This window comes from Acinonyx jubatus, chromosome F2 (genome assembly GCF_027475565.1).
Source record: "Acinonyx jubatus isolate Ajub_Pintada_27869175 chromosome F2, VMU_Ajub_asm_v1.0, whole genome shotgun sequence".
Classification (NCBI taxonomy): domain Eukaryota; kingdom Metazoa; phylum Chordata; class Mammalia; order Carnivora; family Felidae; genus Acinonyx; species Acinonyx jubatus.
In genome coordinates, this window is record NC_069394.1 from 45,168,913 (window position 1) to 45,194,969 (window position 26,057).

General features: G+C 38.1%; 1 long non-coding RNA gene across 1 annotated transcript in view; it reads right to left on the reverse strand.

The window, feature by feature from the left end:
• The window catches only part of LOC128312837 (uncharacterized), a 69,243-nt gene that overhangs the window by 40,193 nt on the left and 2,993 nt on the right, over positions 1-26,057 (reverse strand). Inside the window, exon 2 of the long non-coding RNA XR_008292655.1 lies at positions 4,843-4,938. This is a non-coding gene — a long non-coding RNA (uncharacterized LOC128312837). The remainder of the gene's footprint in view (positions 1-4,842; positions 4,939-26,057) is intronic.

The following is a 26,057-nucleotide window of genomic DNA, read 5'->3' on the forward strand; positions in this document are numbered from 1 at the left end:
TATATGTTAGCTATACTCACACAGAACTTGTGCTTCCTCTAAAGTGCCATGCACTTTCTAGTTGGGATGCCCTCACACTGTCCTGCCAGAAATACTATTTTCCTCTTTTTTAACCTCGATAGCTTTTGTACATTTTGCAATCTCGTCTAAAGTGTAATCTCCAGGAAGCCTTTCCTCACTTCTTCCCTTTTCCCTCTCAAGGTTAGTTGTGAAGCTGACACGTTTGTAACTGATTTCCATGTGCCTTCAAACCTTATCATTCCAGGGCATACCAGCCCAAGTTCCAATTGCCAGCATCTACCCCCCTTAGCCAGAAGCCTTCTCTTTCTCTGCTTGCTCTCACAGCAGGTGAGAGCATTGGGATTCCCAATGCTGGGAAATTAATGATCTAGCCCCATTCCTCCAAGGTGTGTGTTCCACACTGTTTCCCTGAGTTCCCTGAGAGGTGGTACCTCACAGTGGCACCTTGCTTTATATCGCGTCCTTCCTTTCTCACTTCCCCACTTCCCTACTGGTGTTTCCTTCACCCCTCAAATAAATCATTTTTACTCAAATCCTTGTATGGGGTTTGTTTCTTGGGGAAACAAGGCTAGGAGAGCATCTCATAGCACTCGCCACAGGGTATTACAACTATTTGGTTGCTTTGGATCTTGCTAGAGTGCTTTTGAGAGCTGGGATTGTATTTTGTAGCTATATTCTCTGCATTTAGTAGAATGTATGCACCTAGTAAGCATGCAGTAAATGTTCACCAAATCAGTGAACAGTGCTTAATAGATACCTGCTGAGCTGAACTAGAAAATAGGATTTCTTAATCTAGGAAAGAAGGAGACTGATACTTCTCACATGGCTTGGTTTTGAGGATACTTTGCAGTTTCTAGCAGTTTCTGTAACATAATTCTGTTAGTAGAGATTTGTAGAATAATTTTTTCCCAACTCTGATTTTGTTCATTCCGTTGTATAGATTATTTATAACATATAATTTAGCAGCTCTCAGTGTCCTGGGCTGCTCTTCAGCAATGAACAAATATGCTGAGATTAATGTCAGAAAGTCCATTTGCTATCCCTCATGGCACAGCCATTGCTTTGGGATTGTGAATTCTGCATTTCCTTTTAATTCTGGGAAATCATGCCTCCGCTCTTTATTTTAATTTTGGTTATTGTAATCTAAATCAATCCAGAAAAAAACTTCGTAGAGAAAAAATATTTTCTTTTTTTATGGTAGCAATTTTAGACTTTATTCTGTTCAGATATTACCAGTCACTAAGCACAACAATTACAGTCATTGCCAACATCAACATAGCGTCTCAAAAAAAAAAATCTAAAATAAAAAAATCCAAGAAAATGCTATCCTCAATTGTCCATCGGAGCAGAAATATTTTTAAAATATCCTATTTTTTTTTCTTTTTTGGTGATAAACTCAAAATGCATTCTATAGGTATTAAAACTAAATCTGTGCCAGAAGAGATTAGCCTGTATGATTCCCTCTGTGGATCAACACTCACCTTCTCTTTCTCTGGTGCCCTATTCTTTGATGATTCCAGAAGCTTATGATCACATATTTAAGTATTCTTGAAAGTTCCCAATAAAATTTCTCTGCTGTATTCCTAACTCTACTCTAGACTTCGCATCTGTTGTTCAGGAAGTACTCACTGTTCCCCTTGCCCAGCACAAAGAGTAAACATTTTTGCTCCATTAATATTGGACTTAACTAGGTGCCTTGCATTGGGGTATCAGAGAATGTGATCCATCCGTACGGAATCAAAGGCTTTGCACAGGCTCCACTGTTTGGCTCGCTCAGCCTCTTTCACGACTGTCTTTGTCCTGAGAAGGTGAGAAGGTAGTGCGCCAGTGGTTGCTGTCTCTTTGACCTGAGTTCCAGAACGGGAGACAATGGAAGCCAACTTAGACATGTTCTGTAGCGTATGGTGGAGCCACCACAGTTCTGGGAATGAGACATTAGTTTATGTTGGCAGGCATGGAAATAGTTTGGGGAGTGTTTGTTATGGATTATCACCCTAAAGCAGACAAGTGCAGCAAATGACCATGCAAATAAGTAAAACAGTTAAAACTGTAATACTCAAAAGTTGGTTTAACATTTAGCAAGTTTATTATCTATATACGCTATGAATAGAATTCAAAACTTGATGTCATAAAACAGCACTAATAAACACAAAATGGAGTACTTTGAAAAATGTCAGAGAGTTTACAGTTGGTATTTCTTCCTTTTTGAAGTCTGAGCTAAACTATTTGTCTATTTATGCATTCTGATACTTCCAAATGGAGCTAAATAATTTTCTCAAAAGTATCACAACTTTTTAAGAAATTAGTTTTTTGCTTGGTTTCACCAGCATGCTTATGAGGCTAATTTGGGCACTCATGGTATGTAGGCTACATGCTGTGGGGTGGGGGGGAGTGGGGACCAGAAAATGCACCTTTCCTTGTATTCATGGCTTTTGCACTGTGATGAATACACTGTAGGTTATTTATAAACATGAGGCTAATTTGGGCACTCATGGTATGTAGGCTACATGCTGTGGGGTGGGGGGGGGGGTGGGGGCCAGAAAATGCACCTTTCCTTGTATTCATGGCTTTTGCACTGTGATGAATACACTGTAGGTGATTTATAAACATTCGAGTAAATTTAACTGCAGTGTCTTGACATTATTCTACTCTGTGCTTAACACTAGGGTTGAAACAATACCATGGTAGAACAACTTGGCTATAGGGCTTCCAGATAATAGTTCTATGAATCAGCCATGCTTTCCTTTTAAAGCATCAAAAATTATTATTAAGGACTTTATTTATTCATAAGACAAATATATATTGATGATCAACCTGGCTTGGGTATCTGTGTTCCCACCCCAAACACGGTCACAGTGTAGTTGAATAGAAAATACTAATGTGAATCAGGAGAGAGGTAAGAGGTGTTCTGTTGCCTGCCATTGAGGACAGTATGTTTCCTTTCCTTTCCATGCTAGGAGAGAGAATCAATGGCCTGGTAATTATGCTCATTATTGGGAAAAAGGAGTTTTCAACACATAGCTTGATTTTGCTCAAGCTAATTCTGATGATAATTTTTCTTGACCATTCATCGCCATTTTAGCTTCTAGCGATGGTGCCAGTAATGTTAACACCTGCTTGAAGAAAAAATATAAAAATGTTCTATTTAATTATGAGATATTAGCACATTTTTCCAAGAAATTCAGTTTTGGAACAGATGCCTATAGTGCCTATCTCTCACTGAAGGCTTGGCACATAGCTTGTTTCAGGTCTTACTTACAATTGACTTGATCAGGGAAATAATCCTTACAGCTAATTCATCAAGATCAAATTTTATATTTTCCTGCTGGCAAAAGGGCTTTAAAGTTGAATTCTAACATTCCTGAGACTCTGTTAATTATAAAAGGAAAGTCCTTATGAAGTTTATTCCATTACAGAAATCAGCAAACTATGGTGTGGTGGCAAAATCCACCTAGTGCATTTTTTTCCATGTATAATTAACATATAACATTATATTTGGTCTAAGTGTACAACGTAGTGATTTGATTTTTGTATATATTGCAGAATAATCACCACAGTAAGTGATTTATCACCACAGTAAGTCTAGTTAATGTCCAGCTATTGTCTGTTTTTGTAAATAAAGTTTTTTTGGAACATGACTGTACTCATTAGTTTATGTATTGCCTACCACAGAAACAATATAGCCTGCAAAACCCAAAATCATTTCCATGTGGCCCATGGTAGAAAAATGCTCCAGACTCCCTTATTAGCTATATCATGGTCAGTGACAGACTATGATCTTTTTTTTTTTTTTTGCATTATTATCTAAAATCTGAGTTAGGCATATCCCCTGAATTGGATCTTAATTGCTAAGATGTTAGAGGTAAAATAATATATCATATTTGAAAGGCCCTTTGTTAGGAGATGAGAGGACTTTTGTCATGTTGTTTATTCATTCCTTCAGCAGACCAGAAAGAAGGATGAGAAAATTTTTCAAATGATGATGACTCTGTTATATTACCTTTAAGTATTTTCAGGACATCCTTTTCAAGTGTACGATAAATGTGGATAAACAAGGAAGAAACAGGAAGTAAGAATATTGAATTTCTTTAAGAAAAAAGAAAAAACAAAACAAAAAAAAACGTCTGTTTTCTTACTTACTCTGTTACTTTTCCAAAACAGTCTTCCTGCACATTCTGATTTTAGTGAGTTTCTATAACATCTACTGATGCCTTCTCTCTATCTCTCCATTAAAGCATATATTATCTTTACAGGACATTAGTAATTGTCCAGATTATTTATGTTACTCAATCTGAAGAGAGAATAAGAATGATTTTTGACTTGCTTTTCGCTCATGTTCTTGTATTTATAAGATGCTGTCATGATTACTTGGAAAATACACAAAGCAGACCACATCTGTTGGTTTTGAGCTGGCACAGCTGGAAGTTCCTTAGTTTATGTACTAAACTTTTTATATGGGTATGATTTTTAGTTGCCTATTCTGTCTGTATTTATGCAAATCACAGTTTATTTATAAGTAAGTAAATAATCATTTCTAAGACAACATCTGCACTACTGTCTGATTATTAAACACCTGCAAAGTCAGCTTGCTATGAATTGAAGGCCATATACTGCTTGAATCAGACCACAGCCTGAAATAAATTTCAACCATTTGTGTGTTTATTGATCTCAGTGTTAATTTGAGACATTTATTTATTGGTGATTGGTCTTAGATACATCTTTTATTTAAAAATATTTTTGGATCTTCCAAATATAAAAATCTGATGCAATAGGAACTAAAGAAAGATGTAAATTTGAATTCTGGACTCCCACGTCACTTACCAAGCATGTGACCTTGCGACCACGTGGCTGAACTTCTTAGTTCCTCTTCTTTCATCTGTGAAGTAGGGATCGCAACACCTATCTTGTAGGGATTTTCTGAGGATTAAATAAGAAAATGTATGTAAGCATCATGCACACTGCCTGATGCCCAGTTACGTATGCAATAATGATTGGTTATCTTTCTTTACTTTACATTCCTGTTATCCATTCTGAAGCGTAACTGCCCTTTCCTCCAGCCCATCCAAAATGCCAGAAATTGGGTTGCAAGAGGTATTCAGAGACAGAGAGTGCTTGAGGAGGTTTTAAGCGATGCTTAGGACTACTAGAATAAGTATTATTCAAATGCATACAAATTTCTTTTGGGAAACAATGAAAATCAAAAGGAAAATAAACAAACTGGAGGTAGAAGGTATACATTTTAATATTTGAATGTCTTATAGGTAAAAGGATGGAGCTGTGAATAAATTATTTTTGAAACCATTAATGCCAGAAATATGTCACACAGTAATGTACCCTATATCTAAAGTTTTTGTCAGACATTAAAACACAATTTAAAAATTTTATTGATTTTTGTTTTATCTCTAGCATTAATATTTCTGCCAACCAAATAAGTCGCAAACATGTTGATAACAGGAAATTGGATTAAAGTGAGTTCATAATAGATTAAAAGTTATTTCAATTCAGTATCTAGTGATTAATGAGACCGATTTTATTTAATCCATCTTCTGTATTTACTTCTTGGACAACCACTAGCCAATTATAGTGAAACCTTTACTGCTGTTTTTCTAACTCCTCTATTGATCATTCTTCCATCAGTGGTGCTCCCACATCTAACTCATTTATTAATTTTTTCTGCCCCGTCAATGCTGACCTCTATTCATTAGAGGCAACATCTGTGGACTTGAAAGCAAAAAAAAACCTGGTTCTCATCTTTTCTCTGCCACAAATTAGTCACATAGCTGGAGAAATCACTGATATTCTCCAAACCTCCAATTCCCTTTTTTGTTGGGTCCTTACAGAGTTGTGGATTCACAGAGTTGTGGATTAGTTGAAGAAATACTGGACCAAAAATCAGAAGACGTGAAATGTAGCATTGTGTGACCTTAGGCAATTTAATTAATCCTGTTGGGCTTTACTTTGCTCATTTGCAAACTTTCATGCAAGTACTTTCCACGGTTACTGGTGCCATCTACATTCCTTAACAACTGAGCATCCGGTCTCTAAGTGATCCATACCAAACAAGTAGACTGTCCTAATTGGTAAACGCAGTTTCCTTTATTTAAAGGGTTATAAATCGTTTGGTCTGCCTACTCTGGGCAGTTTAGCAACATCATACTTAAGACAATTTTGTTTTTTTTTTTAACTTAAGTAGAGCTGACACAGAATGTTACATTGGTTTCAAGTGTAAGATACAGTGATTCAACTTCTCTATACATTATTCTATGTTCAGTACAAGTGTAGCTAGCATCTGTCCCATTACATTGCTATTACAGTACCATTGACTATATTCCATACGCTGTGCCTTTTATTCCCCTGCCTTTTATATATTCCATAATTGGAAACCTGTGTCTCCCTCTTTCTTTCACCCATTTTGCCCAACCCCCACATCCCTCCACTCTGGCAACCATCAGTCTGTTCTCTGTATTTATAGGTCTGATTGTACTTTTTGTTTGTTTATTCTTTTTTTACTTTTTTTTTTTAAGCTTCTACTCATGAGTGAAATCACATAGTATTTGTCTTTCTCAGCCTGACTTATTTCACTAGGCATGAACCCCCTAGGTTCATCCATGTTGTCTCAAATGACATGACCTCATAATATTCCACTATATAATATTCCATATAAATATTCCAATAAAGCTGCATAATATTCCATTATGTAAACGTCACATAATTTATATAATGGCAAAATAAGAAATCAATAATAATCAAACCACACGCTGAAATGAGAGTTATATGCATTTTCCACACAAGGAACACCAAAATCATATTTAAGCAAGAGAATAGAAATAAATTTAGTCAGATTATGTCATAACATTCTTGACCTCCTCCCTCAGGAAGCGTGTTTGCTGTTGGGTATAGAGTTGTCTTCTGACACCTTTATTCATTCATCCATTTTCCTCCCTCTGCCACACTGACCTTTCCCCATGCCAGTCCATGTTGCAATGATTGTTCCCATTTTACTGAATTTCTAATATAATTGGTAGAGGAATTCTTGGTTTCTCTGTTTGCAATTGTTCAATGGTTAGATTTTAATAGGAAATTGCTTACCAAATAACTCATTAAAGAGCTTTGGTTTTGGGGCGCCTGGGTGGCGCAGTAGGTTAAGCGTCCGACTTCAGCCAGGTCGCGATCTCGCGGTCCGGGAGTTCGAGCCCCGCGTCGGGCTCTGGGCTGATGGCTCGGAGCCTGGAGTCTGTTTCCGATTCTGTGTCTCCCTCTCTCTCTGCCCCTCCCCCGTTCATGCTCTGTCTCTCTCTGTCCCCAAAATAAATAAACGTTGAAAAAAAATTAAAAAAAAAAAGAGGTTTGGTTTTGCCTACATGCTAAACGTATTTGTATTTCTGAGAATTCTGGCTGACATTTTCTGTTACGCCTTGTGTATCTCTACTGACTTATGGTAGGATTTAGGGACAATACCATCACACCCTCTGTTTGATTGCAAGAGAACTTATTGATCAAAACCTATATGCAGATAATTCCTCCATTGGTAGAGGAATGACCCCATGGTCATCCTTAGGAGATATCCCTCCCTGATTATAGTGGTCTGAACCTTTTTCTATTTACTTTCGCATTATATCTGCTGTTGTATAGAAGGAATTTAGTTTCCATAAATGCCGGTCCATTCTGCTTCTTGTGCAGAGATTAAGTCCACGTCCCCAGCCACCTCACAAACTGGTATCTCACACTCTGCATCATTATACATCTGTCAACTTATACCTATAGCTATATACCTAATTGCTCCAGGGTCAAGTACTGGACAACCAGAGACAGCCCCTGTGCCCCAAAGCCTACTGAAATTATCCAAACTAGCCAACCCAAAGTCTGCCTATCCTGCCTTACCTGTTTCTTCCCACAGAAACCACGATAAAGGTGCTTGCATATAATTCCCCTCTCTCCCTCTGCCTCTGGAGCAAACCCCAGTGCTCTTGCATGGTATGCGGTGTTCTCCCCCAGGAAACTGTGACTGTAACAAAACTGCCAAATACTTTCTGGTTTCTCTCTCTTGACCTGTATCTGGCCTTACCATACCTCATCCAATGTGATATGGTTAAAAGAGTAGGTCATATGTATTTCAAGTTTTTCTCAAAGATTATACTTCTTATCAGTAACCCTGATAAATACCGAGAAAGGGAAGAAAAAGGACATGATGCAACAGCAAAGAATTTGCCATTTCTTAACAGATCCTCAGAAGTTTCCAGGTAAATATCTGAAACAGTTTTACATAAATACAATTCATGCTGGAGCTGACTACTAGAGATTACATTGGATTCACCAGACATTTCTCAAATGGTTTGTTTTTATCTCATCACTTCTAGCATTTGAAGATTCATTCTTCTTGACATTATTTAAGATCCCTACACTTATTCACTACCAACTATTCTTTTGAAAAACTTTCAACAACAGCCAAATTATGGAAAGAGCCTAAATGTCCATCAACTGACCAACGGATAAAGAAATTGTGGTTTATATACACAATGGAATACTACGTGGCAATGAGAATGAATGAAATATGGCCTTTTGTAGCAACATGGATGGAACTGGAGAGTGTGATGCTAAGTGAAATAAGTCATACAGAGAAGGACAGATTCCATATGTTTTCACTTCTATGTGGATCCTGAGAAACTTAACAGAAGACCATGCAGGAGGGGAAGGAAAAAAAAAAGTTAGAGAGGGAGGGAGCCAAACCATAAGAGACTCTTAAAAACTAGAATAAACTGAGGGTTGATGGGGGGTGGGAGGGAGGGAGGGGTGGATGATAGGCATTGAGGAGGGCACCTGTTGAGATAAGCACTGGGTGTTGTATGGAAACCAATTTGACAATAAATTTCATATTAAAAAAAAAAAGAGAAATGAAAAACCACACCCAGGAACAAAATATCTAAACCTTCATCAAATTCTGGCGATGAGATGATTAGTTTTGGTTCCTTTGAACTCACCCAGGTTCCTAGCTCAGGAGGCTGTGACTGTATCTTGTAACTCAGATAGCTGGTGAGTTCATTTCATCCCTGGTGTCTGCGTAGCCTTTCAAGGACCCAATTATTTTCTCTAGTGTTATTATGATCTGAAGTAGAACTGGGTACACTTTTTCTGTAAATATGTCATATGCACTAGCTGTTCTCTAAACTTAAGAGTGAGGCAACATTGGGGGAACCAAAAAGTAGAAAACAGGAGGCAATAAATAGGAAGAAGGAATTCCCGTTTGTTGCAGCGTATTTTTTAATAGTGAGAAATAGTGTCACCTGGCTATATAATTCTGACTATATAAAAATGGCACTTAGTCTTGAGCTGTATCTACACACATACTCTAAATAAAATTAAGAATTCAAATACATTATTTGATTTATTTACCTCACTCTGTGTCCTCTCTTCCTATTTTCCCCAAGATATTTGGTTCTGCTCTCCATTTTCCTTCACTTATATATCTAACAACTGCTATATAATCTTAAAACAAGTTAATGAGGGACAAATACTGTCACTAAACTTACTACTGACCAATGTTTCAGGGTACAGTTAAAAAACTGTCCCCTAAAGGAAAAAAAAAAAACACTACTCTGAAATCTTGATAATACAATCAATAATTTAGAGCTACCATAAAGCACTTTTGAGTTTATTTGAGACAAATCTTGTCACTGTCATCTATGAGCACCTGATGGGCCATTCATCAATAATTAATCCAAAAAAAGCTTCCCAGTTGGTGAATTCAAACAGAATTTTTCTCTCTAATTAGCGTACTGTAGAAATGGGTATTTCCTACGCTCATTGTATATTCTTGAATATGCATAAAAAGATACTAATGAAAATTGCTTAGATGGCCTAACAATACTGAATGGTGGTAATTGGACTAAATTTTACATGCCTGGATTCATTTAATAAAATCTTTCCTGTGCATATGAAATAAGAATCAGTTTCTAAAGCCCATACATATTACATAACTCCTATCTCGAGAATCTTGCTTTAAATAGCGGGTCATGTTAGCAAAAGCAAAGAAAAAAAAGACCACTTGTTAATCAACAGATTTTATGACTGGCTTTTTTTCCTCTCTTTGAATCTTGCAGGTCCATTCAATGGACAGTGTCTTGTGGTTCTCCTTTGGGTCCATGGGTGAAGATGCAGCCTGGGACGAGGTCCTTGAGAGATAACTTGCTCTCATCTTCTGACTTTCAGTCTCTGCTTCCATCTCCTATCTCTGTGAGGGCTATCCTTCTTTGTTTCACATCCCCAATTTCTGTGAGTGTATGTCAAAGGTTCGGTCACATGTGTAGACCAAATCCTATAAGTTTGAATCTGATCCAGTTTTACTAAGTGTCCACCCCTGGGCCAGACTACCATTTCTAAGGAGGTACAGTCATAGGGTGTCAGTATGGCTGCTGGGTCATACACTGGGGTCTGGGGGGAAGCTCCCAGAGATGGGGGTGCAAAGTGGATCGAATAGATAACTTAAAGTTGCCCACAATGAAATATCCATTTCTCATTTTCCAGGTCTTTGCCTGCAGCATTCACTTCCAAGTGAAGAACCAGGTGGTAGCTCTAAAGCCAATATTAAGTCTAGGTGTCATTATGAACATCATATATTTCATTCCAGAGCTGGTTTCTGTTGAGAGAAAGCAGTCTATCTACCGTTCTGTTGTATGAAGTATCGTTAAGTTATGCGTCATCGGACTATTAGCCATCTCTTTCCAAAACCAATTACTATAGGATCAATAATGTTGGATTTTCTCTAATTTCTTAGATTGCTCCTAGGACAAGTGTTTGTACTACAACTTGCATAAAAGAAATCGACTGGGTGGTACCTAGCTGGACCCTATCTTTTGATATTTTTAAAACAAATTTTGTAATGTTTATTTATTTTTGAGAGAGAGAGAGAGACAGAGTGAGTGGAGGAGGGACAGAGAGAGAGAAGGAGACACAGAATCCAAAGCAGTCTCCAGGCTCTGAGCTGTCAGCACAGCTCAGATGCGGGGCTTGAACTCAAGAAATGTGAGATCAGGACCTGAGCTGAAGCCAGATGCCCAAGCGACTGAGCCACCCAGACACCCCATATCTTTTGATATTTTCAAATATCAGGAGGAAAATCTTTTGTTTCCATGTATCAGCAAAAACTTTGGTGCACTAATTTGTACCTTTATGTAGAGCACAGCCAAATGAAAGCTGTGATTATGTCATAAAATTTTTAGATATATAGAAGGAATTTTTGGTTTTTCAGGAAACTTCAGAGGAGGTCAGTAAGCATAGAACAAGTGGTCATTTTTTTTTCCAGAATAAATGGACTGAAGGTGCTTAGCATTAACCTGTGACCCCCCCCCCCAAAATAAAAGTTTAGGAAAATATAAAAGGGCCTGTAGCAGAGAGTTATTTAAATTCTTACTTAACATACGAAGAATGTAGCAATTTCTCTTTGTACAATTATCAGCACATCACACACGTTGCAGGAAAGCACAGTTGCTCAGAGCTTGGACTTCGCATCACGCAGACCTGAGCTGGAGTCCTAGCTCCATCATTTTCTATATGTGTGATGCTGACCAATAACTTGGGATCTTTGAAACTCAGTCTCCTCACCTACAAAATGTAAGAGCTTGCTCCGTGGATTGTATTGATGTCGATAAAGGACTTATTATGGGACCTTGGATTGGATCAACAACACTCAACAGGAATGACTAACATTTCCTGAGTACTTAAAATAGGCCAGACACCATTCTACGTACCTTACATACTCATCTGATCCTTAACAATCTGAGGAGGAAGGTCCCCACTATTATCCGTGTTTTAAAGATTAGGAGATTGAGGCACAGAGAGGTGCAGGATAGCCTGGCTGCAAGTGACAAACCCAGGATTTGAACCCAGCCAGACTGGCCAACATCTGTGATCTTAACACAACGCCAGACAGCCTTTTCAGGGAATGTTAGTTATTACTGTCAATGTTCTTGTGTTGTTGCTGCTATTATCTTAAAATGAGAGCAGAAAGTAACACGCACTCACACACTAAAGCATGGTTAACTAATTTGCGAAAGAGGACAAGCCAAGGACAACCAAGTCTGATATATCCAGAAAAGGGCATCTTATTATATTAGAGTGTCTGTAAGGATATTTAATATGAGTATAGGTTGAACTTTCCTCTAGTGCTTTTTCTGCTTTTAAAATATCCTAGAACCTTCAGAACTTCCTATGGCTGTCCAAAGTGCCAAAGATGGCTGTGCCCCCCAACTGCCTCTTGCTCCTTAATTACTTCTAATTTCTGTTCATCATTAACTCTTTTTGAGAGAGAGAGAGAGAGAGAGAGAGAGAGAGAGAGAGAGAGAGGAGAGAGGCAGAGGGAGAGAGAGAGGATCTTAAGCAGGCTCCATGCTCAGCACAGAGCCCAACATAGAGCTTGATCCCATGACCCTGGGATCATGACCTAAGCTGAAATCAAGAGTTGGATGCTCAAATGACTGAGCCACCCAGGTGCCCCATCATCATAACATTCTTAATCCCTTGGTGACATGTATCCCAGCCACGAGCTAGCAGGAAATATAGCTAGTTAACTAGTTAATCCACTAGGGTAGATTTCTTGATATACTCCTAAAGAATTGACATTTTGAAATAAAAGCTCATTAGCATAAATGAGGTTCTAATCTCAGACACTGTGTTTAAGAGATGAATTTCAGGAAGTATAAGGTTTGGGGTTGGGAGGAGGGTGTGGGCAGGCGTAGGGCAGAAAATGATTTCCTGACGGTTAAAATCACACTCCACAGTTTTATCCTGCTACTAAGTTATCCTGGTCATTAGGTTATTCCTGGATAATTAGATAGCTCTGCACCGTGAATTGTAATGCTCCTTAAACACTATTTTGAGTAGTTTTCATTTGACCAATTCATGAGATGCATTTGACTCTTCTCATTGAGATCGTGTTTTCATGTTAGCTCTTTTCAGTGAGAATTAACACTATAAACTCATATTAGAAGGGTGTGGTAGGGCATATGAGTCATGACCAGCCTCTCAGTTGACTTCAGCTTATAGGAAATATAGATTCTGAATAATAACATAATCAGGGAGGAGGTTGATTAAATCAAAACTTAGACCCTATTTTAGGTAAAGAGGTGATTTTTATAATAATTGCATATTTAAAGGAATAGTACTTAAAAATCTATGTTTCCCACCTTGCATTATGGCTTACAATGTACACAGACATGGACTTACATTAAACACACACTTTTAGGGATTGATGTTAATAATTTAACTAATTGATGCTCACTTAAGGACCATGTTGGGCAATATTTACAAGATTTGTGACGTAAAACATGCAGACATTGATGTTAAATTTATTTTTCAAAATGAGGAAAGTGGGGTTCAGAGACATTAAGTGTTTTCTGCAGGGCTTAGTTGGTTCACGGTTGAATCAGGAATTGAACTCAGGTCATCTGACAAGAAAGGTGGTGCTTTCTTCATGGTATCTTATGGATTAGAGGCCAGATTGTCTTGGTGGCTCTCATGCCTCTTTCCACTTCTCCACTCATGTAATAATAGCTCACCCTGTATATACTTCAGATCACCATTTCACGTATATTTCCATTGTTATTTCTTGCCACAGTCTCTGCCTCTTTATTCTACAAGAACACCACACTATTTGTGATTCAATGCACACATCTTCATTTTTGTCTCCTCCAAGTTTTTGTTCACAATGTACTCTCCACTTAGAATATCTTCATAGCAGGCCTGACCTCCTGTCTTCTCCTCTCCCTTTGGGATAGGTGGGTTCTTTCCCTCTTTTAAGGTCAACCTCAGTTGCTACCCACTTCAGGAAATCTTACTGATGGATGCTAAAAATAATTATGCTTATTTATTTAATAAAATACATGCACTACTATGTTAATATAATGTGTAACATCCTCAAAAATGGAATTTATAAAAGGATGAAATAGAAAAAAATAGAAATCAAATTTCCTCTATTTTCTTGCCATACCCTACTAAACTGTCATGTGTATTCCACTTGGGAGACCACGGGTCTATCGCTGTGGTTCTCAAGTAAAATTCACCAGGAGATCTTGTGAAAATGCATTTTCCCAGGTTCCCCTTCAGGCAATGAATTTGGTGGAGATTAAGTGGGGCCAGGAATCTGCCATTCTTTAGATAGATCTCTAGTAATCCTGAGGCAGAGTTTAATAGACCACATTTTGAGAAACACTGTTCCAGAGAAAAGAAGGTGTTTGAAGCCGCTGCTTATGAAAATACAAGTTCACGTCAGGATTCCTTTCTGAGTAAGACTGTTTTTACTAAGAAACCAGTGAAGTGTCTGTTGCTGTGTAACAAATAATGCCGAAACGTCGGTGGCTTAACACATGAGTTATTTGCTCACGACTTGGTAGACTAACATCTTGGACTGGACTCAGCTATTGTCCTGCTGATCTCGATGGGGGATACTCATTGCAGTTACAGTCAGCTGGCAGATAGGCTGAAAGGAGGGGGTCTGGGGATCCTCAGCTGGAATGCTTAGTTTGTGTTCCATATGTCTCATCTCACAGTAGGCTAATCTGGATTTATTCACATGGTGGTTTCAAAGTGGAAGGAAAGGATCAGGTCCTGTGCACAAGCACTTTTCAAGCCTCTGCTTGCATCACATTTTCTACCGTTCCATTGGCCAAAACAAATCACATGGCTAAGCTCAGTGTCACTGGGGAAGGGTATTACACTAAAACATGGATACAGGGAGGTGTGCTTCATTGAGAGAATTGCAGTAGAAATGTACTAAAATAAGGACTCATTTTACATAGACTATTAACAATATTTAGCCAATTTCTTATTAAGTTAAAATCTAATTCATAGCAATGGCTGGCAGTACTTTAAAAACAAATATTTTCTAAAAATAACTGAGGAATATTATATGAATATTATTACCCCTAGCTGCCTCTGTTTCAAAGAGACGCAGCATGGAATGGAAAAACAAAATTATGACATAGACCAGGAAACTCTTTTGCTTCATAGTTTGTTTACGGATTAAAGAAGTAGAAGGTAGATCATTCCCACTTCAGATTTCCCTCAACAGCAACTTTTAGGTTTGCATGGAGGCTGCCAGAGTCCCATATACTTGGGTCAAACAATGTCAAACACCAAAGGCCAAAGAAGTTGTTTATGGCACTCTGGGTACAGCTGGCCAAGGTGGGTACCTGGGTAGAAGTCATAAGAGGAAATGAAAATCATGCGACATAGGCTTTGAAGGATGTTGGGGCTGATAGTATATTTGTAGAAATCAGGGAAATAAAAGGTTTATGTTAGTCAGTTATGAACATCTTAGGATTTTTAAAACAAAACATCTACCAAGCAAAATCAAGTAGTAAGTGGATTATAGGGTAACATAGGGGAAATTTAAGTCATGTTAACCAACGAAAGAAAACAACTAGAGTCGATTTCATCTAAAAAATTGTTAGTGGAAATCTGAACCTCCATTCGACAAACCAATTGATACTTACAAACCAATTGATACAAACCAATTGATAAGTACCTCTATATGTAAAGTACTGATTATGTTGAATATGATATTCAAATTTATAATATATTAAAAAGCTGACAGTTCAGTTACCTGAAAGGCAAACCATCTCAATTCTTGCTTTAAATTATTTTTACTAATAGGGAAATACAGCACAGTAGCAATTGGTGGGAACCATTCATTTAATTTTGGCTCTAAATTTTCTAATTTGCATTTTACCTTTCTGTTCTTTTGGCTAATTTGAAGTCTAGGGTCACAGAGTCATAAATCCCTATTGATGGTCCAAGGTTAATAACACTTGGTAAGAGAAAGAAAACCCTTTGTTTATATCAAACACATGTATTTAATCAGGTATCTAAATACTAAAACTGTTTCTGTTCTAAAAGGCTATTTTCTAACCTTCCTGGTCTCCCTTCCATTTCACAAGTCTTTAGGAAGTACAAGGCACTTTGTACAAAATGAGAAACATCTTGGTCAATACCTAATTTATTTGATCTGTATAGACAGCTGGACCAGAACATCTTGGCTCAGAGAAGGACTATTTCATCACTTTTAAGTGATAGGAGCATGGATTCAAAGCTCAGTGTGGTACTATAGAGATCATCCCAAAGTCAAGAAACAGGACACTCAAAACATACACAAGATGAAGGGGTTATTGTCTTACAGCTGATGGGCCTCGTTCAAGGGCTTCCTTAGCTTTCCTTTCAGAGTACTCAGATATAACCCTCAGTCACATTCCAAAGGTTTTTCCCTTGATGGATTCTTTCTCTCCCTATATCCTTCAGTCTCTGCCTTAACTGTTCCTCTTTTCTATGAAGATAAATTTGTCCTGAATCATCCAGATTATGAATGGGTACAAAGTAAATGTGTTCTAATGTTGCTGAGCATTGCATCTGCAACATACATTGATAGATGGTCTACAGGATGCCCGGCATATTTTCAGATGCTGGGGATACAGCCATGAGGCATTACAAAGTCCGTGCCCTCAAGGGACTAACGCTCTCTTGGGAGAGATGGATAATGTAGATTATGATCCATTGGTGTAAGCTATACATAAAATAGAAACTAGAGTTAGGAGACGACACAATGGTGCTTATTATTTTAGCTGGATGGCTAGGAAGCACCTTTCTGAGGAGGTAATATTTTAGCATAACCCTGGATAAAATGAGGGAGCCAGTCATGTGTGCAGTTAGGGGAAGAGAACTCCAGGCAGGAGAGCACCAGCGTGTGATAAGGATTTTGGGTCTGATTCTAAATGTAAAGGGAATCCATAGGTGTGACATGATCTGATTTATATTTCAACTATTTCTCTTAAGATCTTCACTTTAGCTAACAACATAATAGCCACAACTTATGTAAAAATTATGTCATGGCAGCCATTGTTTAGGTTTACACAGTATTTCATTTAATCCTAACCCATAAAACAGATAGCATTCCGTTCAATTTATAGATGGCGAAACGGAGGTATAAAGGGTCTAATTGATGAGTTGTCTCTGCTAATAATTGATGGAGCTGGGATCCAAGCCCAGAACCGTCTGGTTCTGAAGTCCATACTCATTCCATCCTGGAGCTGCTTCTCCTTTTCCTTAAGGAATCTTATATAGACTAAACAACCAAATGTAAACACACACTTTCAGTAAGTCAGGAATGACTTGGGTATTCATGGCACAAGAAGTTGGAAGGATTCTGCATTCCTGAACCTTGGGTCTCCTACACCAGCCTTGAACACCTTGATTCAAGAATGTTACATGGTCAGGGGCACCTGGATGGCTCCTTCGGTTAAGCTTCCCACTCTTGATTTCATCTCAGGTTGTGATCTCACAACTCGTGGGATTCAGCTGCTTGTTGGGATCTGCACTGATAGTGCAGAAAGGCTTGGGATTCTCTCTCTCCCTCTCTCTCTCTGCCCCTGTGCCTCTGTCTCTCTTGCAAAATAAATAAACAACAGCAACAACAAAAGAATGCTACATGGGGAAAAAATAACCTTCTACCTTATTTGGGGGTTTCTGTAACAGCAACTAAGCTAGATAATATTGATTTATTTAGATAATAAAGAGTGTGAATATCTTGAGAACAAAGCTTTCATTTTGTACAACTCTCCTTTCCACTCCTGTTCTCATATACTGTTCTTTACATTGCAGGTGTTAGGTATTTTCTTCAAGTATTTGAGCATGTTTTTTAAACGTTTATTTCCATTTCTTGTCAAAGTCATATGCATACTAGATTTACCTATCAAATAATACTATAAGTCTCATCGTGGAGACAGCTGTCTTCTGTCTCCATCTTCTCATTCACCACTCCCATTTCCCAAAGCCAAACACTTTTTAACTGTTTTCCTCTGGATTTTATCTCCATGTTTCTAAATAATATGTTTAGGAGCACCTGGGTGGCTCAGTTGGTTAAGCGTCTGACTTTGGCTCAGGTCACGATCTCATGGTTGGTGGGTTTGAGCTGCACGTTGGGCTCTGAGCTGACAGCTCAGAGCCTGAACCCTGCTTTGGATCCTGTGTCACCATCTCTCTCTGTCCCTCCCCCAATCATGCTCTATCTCTGTCTCTCTCTCAACAATAAAGAAACATTAAAAATTAAAAAAATAATAATACATTTATACTTTGTTTCTTGAATTTTCAGTTTTAGATAGTATCTACTGACTTCCAGCTTTGAAAGATGAGGACTTATTTTATTATTTTAATTTAATTTAATTTAATTTAATTTAATTTAATTTAATTTAATTTTAGTAGTTTCAAACTTTTACGTAAATTCCAGTTGGTTAACATACAGTGTAGTATTAGTTTCAGGTGTAGAATTTAGTGATTCATCATTTACATACAACACCCAGTGCTCATCACAACTGCCCTCCTTAATACCCATCACCCATTTAGCCCATCCCTCCACCGCCCCCCCAGCAACCTTCAGTTTGCTCTCTGTAGTTAAAAGTCTGTTTTATGGTTTGCATCTCACTTTTTGCACCCCACCCTGTTCGTCTGTTTTGTTTCTTAAATTCCACATGAGTGAAATCATATGGCATTTGTCTTTCTCTGATTTATTTCACTTAGCATAATACTCTCTAGCTCCATCCATGTCATTGAAAATGGCAAGATTTTATTATTTTTATAGCTGCATAATATTCCTCTGTGTGTGTGTGTGTGTTCTTTATCCATTCATCAGTTGATGGATGTTGGGCTCTTTCCATAATTTAGCTATTATTAATAATGCTGCTATAAACATCAGGGTGCATATATCCCTTTGAATCAGGATTTTTGTATCCTTTGGGTAAATACCTAGTGGTATAATTGCTGTATTGTAGGGTAGTTCTATTTTTAACTTTTTGAGGAACCTCATACTGTTTTCCAGAGTGGCTGCACCAGTTTGCATTCCCACCAACAATGTAAGAGGGTTCCCCTTTCTCCACATCCTTGCCAACATCTATTTCCTGTGTTGCTAATTTTAACCATTCTGACAGGTGTGAGGTGATAGTTCATGTAGTTTTGATTTGTATTTCCTTGATGCTAAGTAATGAACATCTTTTCATGTGTCTGTTAGACATCTGTATGTCTTCTTTGGAAAAATGTCTGTTCATGTCTTCTGCTCATTTTTTAACTGGGTTATTTGTTTTTTGGGTGTTGAGTTTGATAAGTTCTTTATAGATTTTGGATACTAATCCTTTATCGGATACATCATTTGCAAATATCTTTTCCCATTCCAAAGGTTGCCTTTTAGTTTTGTTGATTTTGACTTTCACTGGGAAGAAGTTTTTTATTTTGATGAAGTCCCAATAGTTTATTTTTGTTTTTGTTTCCTTTGCCTCGGGAGACATATATAGAAAGAAGTTGCTATGGCTGATGTCAAAGAGGTTACTGCCTGTGTTATCCTCCAGAATTTTGATAGTTTCCTGTTTCACATTTAGGTCTTTCATTCACTTTGAATTTATTTGTGTATGGTGTAAGAAAGTGTTTCAGTTTTGTTCTTCTGCAAATTGCTATCCAGTTTTCCTAACACTCTTTGTTGAAGAGACTGTCTCTTTTCCATTGGATATTCTTTCCTGCTTTGTCAAATATTAGTTGACCATATGGTTGTGGGTCCATTTTTGGGGTTTTCTACTCTGTTCAATTGATGTATGTGTCTGTTTTTATGCCAGTTCTTTGATACACACTTCTAACACACACACTCACACTCACACACACACTTGCACACACACGTATACATACAGATGTCTTTCTCCTCATCTTCCTCACTTCTTTAATATATTTATATTGCTATTTTGGTTTAATTCAACATTAAGGGTTTACATTATTTTAAGATTATATTTTTCTATATTCCCAATAACACTGTCTATTCCATATACTTTCAAAAGTCTATCTACTTCTCATTGCGTACATGGCTAAAGCTCTGGCCCAAGGAATCCTCACCTCTTGCTAAATTATTTCAATAGCCCACTAAACAGTCTTACTGCTTCTGCCCTTGTCCACCTACAGATAGTTTTCAACAGAGCTGTCAGAGTGAGCTTTAAAACTCTTAAATCAGATTCTGGCAGTCCTCTGCTCAACAACTAATGGCTTACCATCCATTTAAGTAAAATCCAAAGCCCTTGAAATGATCTTTCAGATCTCAGGTGAAGAATTGGCCCCAGCCACCTCTCTAATCGCATGTCACTTTCTGTCATTCTCACCATTCTCTCCAAACCCCGCTGGCCTGCATGCCATTTCTCAAAAACGCCAAATGTGCTCTGCCTTGTGTCCTTATGCTTCTTCTTTTCTGGGAAGACTCTTACTTCAGATACCCCATGACTCAATCCCTCAGTTTCTTCTAGTTTCAGTATAAAAGTTATGTCCTGTGTAAAATATACCCCACGGTGCTCCTTTTCCTCCTTACCTTACTTAAGTTTTCTCTGACCTATGATGTTTGTTCATTGTATGCAAACATGGTTGTAATTTCCATGATGATGACAAAATTGTCTATTTCATCCACTGTTCTATTTCCAGGGCCTAAAATAATGCCTGGCACACAATAGATGCTAATTACATATTTGTTGAATGAAATCAATGAATTGTTTATATGTGAGCCATATAATATACTAGTGTTCATTTTGTTTCTTGTGCAACTATTTGTCTGCCCTGGCATTAATGCTGCTTTTGTTTGCTGGATTGTGTGGTTTCTAAGTTAAGTTGCACTTAATCAACTTAGGCTAAATTATGCTGATGTAAAAAATAACCCCCAAATCCTAGTTGCTTATGACAACAAAGGTTTATTTCCTGTTCAGTTCTTTTTAACTTCAAATGGCTATTGGTCCCCTCCAGGTTCATTTTTCTAGGATCTGGGATGAAGAAGCAGCCCTTATCTATAACCTGCTAAGAGACAGAAGAGAGAATGGAAAAATTACGTGATGTGTTTAAAACTTTGACATAGAATTGGCTATACTACTCTTGCTCTCATTGCACTGACCAATACAGGTCACATGGCCATCCCTGCTATCAGTAATACAGAAAATATACTCCTCTCATAGAGAAGAGTGTAAGGGAAACCCAGTAAATATTGTTGAGTAAATAATGCTGTTATGGCACCATTCCTTCTTTCCCAACTGTCTTGTAGAATGACACCACACCTTTCAATATTATTAAACTCATAAGGTAACTTTCTTTTGGAGGCATCTCCATGGAGCATCTTTCCTCCAACGTGGCTTTCTTTTTCTCTAGTCCTGTTGGTATTCCTAATAGTTCACTAACACTCTAGGAATTTTCTTTCCCCTCTTTCTTTCACTTAATTCCTAGTTGCTAGCCCTTCTCCCTCTTGGTGTCCTCTTAATCTTTGTGAAGCACTATCTCCAGTGTGTCCTTGACAGTAAGTTTTTGGCAACATTCACCTTTGGTTAATGTCTTTGTTTTATCTTCATATTTGATTATTTGTATCTCTAGGTTATAAGTCATTTTATCTAAGAATATTGTCTAAGAATTATACATCCTAGGCTATAAATGATTTTTCCAGAGCATTGTGAAGGCACTACTCTATCTAGTATCCAACGTTGTGCATCTGAGGCCATTCTGCTACTAATGTTTGGAATGTTGTCCACTCATCCCGGCCCCACAAACTTTCAGGACTTTTTTTTTTTTATCCTTGCTGTTTGGAAATGTCATGATAATGTACTCTAACCATCAGTTTTGTTCGGGAGTTAGAATCAAATATTCCTATATTTTCTAGATATTTCAAGTCGGAGTAGACTTAATACAGTGAGTTACAAGTTGCCACAACTAGGGAGTGAAGATGAGGAAGTGTAGTTCTCGCGAGAGGGCAGCGGTTATCGATCTCAGCTTCTTGTAGCACCAAAGTGGGTGGTTCTAAAGAGGAATTGCAAACTGTGTGGAAAACTTCACGTCTGGCAACATCTAGTAGCCTCTCCACCGCTGGTGCCTATGAATAATGGCTTTTCCTTCTCCTCTGCCTTCCAAAGCTCTTGTGAATGCTTCTTGTTGGTAACATTAACAGAAATCCTGAGGTAAGGGAGCATGGGAAACAGTTTCCAGGTTTTAGACTAGGGATGACCTTAAAATAGCAAAGATGATCCTGTGTAGGCAAAGCTGCCTTGCTGTGGGTCTTTATTCTTCTGGCACTTGGTGGGCTTTTCCAGTCTGAAAACTTATGCCATAGGAAATTCTGTTGACTTCCTTATTTGATAATTTCTCCATTTCTTTGTTCTTGGTTATCTCTTTCAGAAATTCCTATTCATGAAATGATAAAACGAAAGCGCTTCGGTTTTTGAGCTTACTCTCCTCTTTTCCATTTTTTTGTGATACATTTTTTCGAAGATACTTAATTTTATTTTCTAACACTCTATTGAGTTTTCAAATTTTCAGGACATATATATATATTCATATATCTGTATTATCTGTATAGCTATATATATAATTCCCAAGAGCAATTTTACACTTTTAGACCCTTCCTCTTTTAAAAAGTAACATTTCCTGGGGTGCCTGGGTGGCTCAGTTGGTTAAGCATCCAGTCAATGCTTGATTTTGGCTCAGGTCGTGACCCCAGGGTCATGGGATGGAGTCCCGTGTAAAGTCCCACTTTAAGCATAGAGCCTACTTAAGATTCTCTCTCCCTTTCTCTCTGCCCCTCTCCCCCACTCATGCTCTCCTCTCTCTCTCTCTGTCTCAAAATTATTAAAATTTTGTTTCTGTTCCATGGGTTATCTCTGTTTTCCTCTTGTGGTTGTCTCTGGCATTATTTATTAATAATTATAAATCTCTACTTTATAAGCATGTGGTAATATTGTGCCTTTAGACCATTTATTATCGAATGGCCCCATGCAACTAGTTCAAGTGGATAGTAGTGAGGTGAAGGGATGTGGGTCAAGTCAGATCATGTAACTGCTCGTTCAAGGCCCTCTAGAGTTTTTCCCCTTCAATCTCTGGCATGGTGATTGGCCAGGTTTGAGATCGTGGTTGTTCTATAGGTTTAGGTTGCTGAGCAACTATAATGTGCAAATCCAGCCCAGCAACCTGTGGTGAGGACATGGCAGGAGTGTTATTTTATACCACTGGAATTTTCAGGTTGTTTGTTTCATAACATAAGGTCACCTGTCCTCACTAATTGGGATTTGTTTTGTCTGGTTAGTGTCTTCCGTCTTACAGAAATATGTCAACCAGCTGGGGACCCTTGGCCATCCTGTCATATTTCAGAGTAAGGCTCTGAAAAGGTAACACATACTTGGTGGATGGGAGCAGGCTTTCAACCAGGATAATTGCATGGAAGTCTATATATGCATGCCATAGTTTGGGGACATGCTAGTGTTGTGAGAGGAATTCTCCAATATTCTACCTGGTGGTGATAGGGAGGAGGAGCTATAAACCTGGATTCCAGCTTCCTGAAGACTGAGGAGGGAAGGAAATTTGGAGTCTCCCTCCAGCATCAGTATTGACCCTGTTTTCCCCCAGGTCTTTTACCTCTTCCTTCCGATCTGACTTGTATCACAAAGTCTGGAGTCTACTTTAATTTCTCCAGAGAATAAACCTCCTCTCTCCCACTGGGCTTGGCAATGGGCTTGCTGTCTGAGTGCGCCAAACAAGGAACAGGATATTGAGCTCTAATTTTTTGAAATATAGACTTTCAATTGGTCTATTTTGAGTTTCGCCCCTTATCCCAAATGTGTCCAAAATTACCTGGCACCTCAAAATCCAGGTACTCTTTCTGCAGAAAATTTCAGCTTTCCATCTTTCAAAACATTATCCACATTTCTTGTTTGTTGTTATTTCCTCTTCGGTTCTCTTTGTCTTTGTGGATTTATGCCAGCTGTATTCTGTTCCTACCACATTAGTGTTATTTGAGGAAGAAATGGAGATAACTGTGCTCAATCTTACATTTTTAACCAGATGTCCCCCAAAATGCATACTCTTGTTTAACATGACTGTTTTAGTCCACCTGAGCTGCAATAATAAAATACCAGAGTACATCAGAGTATAAGCCTGAGTAGCTTATAAACAGCCAAAATGTATTGTTGACTGTTCTGGAGGCTGCAAGTCCAAGATCAAGGTGCCAGACTTCTCGTTGTTTCCTCACATTGTGGAAAAAGTCTAGGGAGCTCCCTGGAGCCTCTTTTATATGGCACAAATCCTATTCTGGGATTTACCCTCATGACTTAAATACCTCCCAAAGGTGCCATCTACTAATATCATCACTTTGTGGGGTAGGATTTGAACATATGAATTTTGAGGGGACACAAACATTTAGACCACAGCAAAAATGTAAAGCTCCCGCAAGTCTTCTAAAAAGTCTGACCCCAGTTGCAGTTTATGCCATCCAGCTGTTGGTACACCATGGTTTCCATGGCCAGATTATCAGACCACAGAGCAGAAGGAAAAGAGAAGGAAAAATGTCTCATTGGGTGACACTCTATGCCCGGCACTTTGTTATGTAGTTCAATTTTTTAATTGAAATATCATTCCCATGCCCCTTTCAAAATATAAAATTTGGTGGTTTCTAGTATGTTCACAAGGTTGTGCAACGTGCTCTGTACTTTTTCATCTTATTAATCTGATCAGTCTCAGTAGTAGCTATCATTAACATCATCTTTGTGATAAATGCACTAAATCAGGCTCATAGAGACTAAGTAGGTTGCCCAAAGCCTCACATGTATTTTAACAAAGGTTTACAGGACTTCAAAGTCTAAGCTTTCCCACTGCATCTTGCCACCCAATAAATGGTGATTTTTTTTTACCATGTTCTTGATCATACCTGTGAACCCTGAGAAATTACTGTGTTAAACTCTCTCTATTCAGCTTGCTCATTCATATGATGGAGAAGATCACAACGATCATCACACTTTCTCGTTTGTATTTAACTTTTTTTCTGAGCTCCTTCACATGTATCACCTAACTTGATTTAAATGGATATGATGGGAATTTAATATGCAATACTAACCAAATGCAATGAAGTTCATATCTAAGTAAATTAAATAGAAGATAACATAGCTTAATTAAATGTGAGAGGCTTGATCCAAAATTATGTTTTCATCTCTAATCCTGACGGCTCATAGGTCGGAGACCTTGTACTCTTTTAAGAAATTCATCTAAAACCAGGCTGATGGCAAAGAACTCTGATTCTGCTAGAAAGGCCTGGAATGTGGCAGAAAGTTGTCAGAATATAATACCCAGTGTCATCTCTTCTTTAATGGTAACTTTTACACATTTTACAGATAATCCCCTGATATTGTCCTCCAAGAGATTCATTTCAAAACTTCATGTTCATTCGTTAATACGTGTTGTAGAGGAAAGAGCACATAATCCCATGCTCTTGTGAAATGTACTGCTATTCTCCACACATATTGCAGCCATGGTAACAGGAATGAGAGGCAGCAATATTGTATTTCATGTACTTGACCTATGGTCCTCTTTCTCTTTGGTTGGGTGCTTGTGCTATCAATATCAAAAATGTCTGCTGGAAGGAAATGAGAAACACTCCCATTCCCCTACACCTCAAAATAAATGACTAGAGTAAATATTACTAATGAAAACAGAGCATTTACTGCTTTAAATAAGCTTACAATAGAAAATCAAAATGATCAATGCAAAGCAGTGGCTATCAAATGTTGTCTTCAAAGCAGCAGCATCAGTATCATCTGGGAACTTGCTAAAAATGGAAATTCATGGCTGGACTCCTGACCTACTGAATCAGGAGCTATGGGGTTGGGGGTCCAGCACTCTAATTTGACAGGCCTTCTACCCTGCTGCTGCTAATGCCTGGTGAAGTTTGAGACCTGTGCTATAATGATTAACAGAAAAAAAATAATCACAATGAGATCACAATATACTCAAATTATTTTTGAGCAGTGTTTTATAGTACAATCATAAGATAATTGAGCCTGAATGGAATTCCAGGACACATTTGGTCCCGGTCTTTGTATCCTGTCAGGTGATACCTAAACAAGAGAGAACATTTCTATTCTCTTACTGAGGTACAGGAATGGAGAGTCCTCCATTGCGGTCATTTCTATTTCACACTACTAACTATCATGAAGATTAGAAAAATCTGGTAGGATCCA